Here is a 1,099-nt window from a genome sequence, read left to right as displayed (position 1 = left end):
ACAAAATCTACAAAAATAACCCAACAGAGAGGGGCTGCAGGACAGACCCAGGCCTGAGCCCAGGCTGACAAGGCCACAGGAAGACCTCACTGAGCACAGTCCTGGAACCACCACAAGGTGGCACTCAAGGCCCTGGGATCCCAGGTCCTGCTGGGAAGAGGTCTCCTGAAGTGGCCAGGACAAAGGAGTAACAAAGATGAGCCAGATGGGATGGCCTCGCCCCAACTCTGCTGAGACAGGACAGTCCCCAGGAGAGAGGACACAGGTCGCTGTGGAGGGAGGGTGGCCTGGGCACCAGCTCCTCACTGTGCTGATAAGAACACAGACACGTTCTGATGCTGGTTGACAGAAACAGCAGTCAGGGATCCTTCAAGTCCCAAGGGGAAGAGGCTGCAGTGACTGTTTTGGCATCAGGACCCCTACAAGGCAGCTCTGTCTCCCTGGGACAGAAAGTTGTCATGAACAAACTCAGGTCAGACTCAGAAGTGTCACATTCTCCTTCAGCCCCCACATGCTCAGAATGTCCCACCTGAGACTCTCCAAAACACAGCTGTGTCCCTTGGTCCCAATGCCCCCCACTTCCTGCCCTCAGGGTCTCACCCTTAGGAGCTGTGAGAGGCACATCAGAGCCCTGGGAACTGTCGCTGACTGGGGAAGACAAAACAGCAGAGTTACGGGGTGGGGGAGCCCCCCTCACAGACTCCAGCCCACACTCTCCCAAGGGTCCCAGCCATTGCCTCCCCAACACCCAGACTCACAGGCAGACTCAGAGTAGGTCTTTCTCAATGTGCCTGTGGGAAGAAAACATTCTGTGAGAAGTCAAGGAAGAGGCTGGATCCCATGACCCTAAAGGAGCCCCACACACCTGAAGGGCAGGGTAGGTTCCAGAACTGTGACTGATCACCCAGGGTAAGATCAGGAAATAGTACACGTGTGGGGACTGGTCCAATTGCCGGTCTGGACGTCCTCAGATGGGACCTTCTTATCTGGCCTGTGACAGTTGTGGGTCAGTCCCCAGGACTAGAATCATGAGGTGATAAATGTGTCCTTCACTTTCCCACGGGCCTCACTAAAGAGTCAGTGTTAGGAAACAGACCCC

General features: G+C 55.5%; 1 long non-coding RNA gene across 1 annotated transcript; it reads right to left on the bottom strand.

Annotated features, from left to right (window-relative positions):
• Nucleotides 1-202: 202 nt before the first annotated feature.
• Nucleotides 203-787, bottom strand: LOC118992165 (uncharacterized). Its single transcript, XR_005067588.1, has 3 exons — nt 759-787; nt 601-648; nt 203-440 (listed from the first exon to the last, which is right to left on the bottom strand). It is a non-coding gene; the product is annotated as an uncharacterized LOC118992165 (long non-coding RNA).
• Nucleotides 788-1,099: the final 312 nt, after the last annotated feature.

The sequence above is a fragment of the Sturnira hondurensis genome, unplaced genomic scaffold, assembly GCF_014824575.4.
Source record: "Sturnira hondurensis isolate 20B ecotype Veracruz unplaced genomic scaffold, ASM1482457v3 Scaffold0007965, whole genome shotgun sequence".
Lineage (NCBI taxonomy): Eukaryota > Metazoa > Chordata > Mammalia > Chiroptera > Phyllostomidae > Sturnira > Sturnira hondurensis.
Note: the sequence above shows the minus strand (reverse complement) of the source record. Positions and strands in the feature narration are given on the sequence as shown.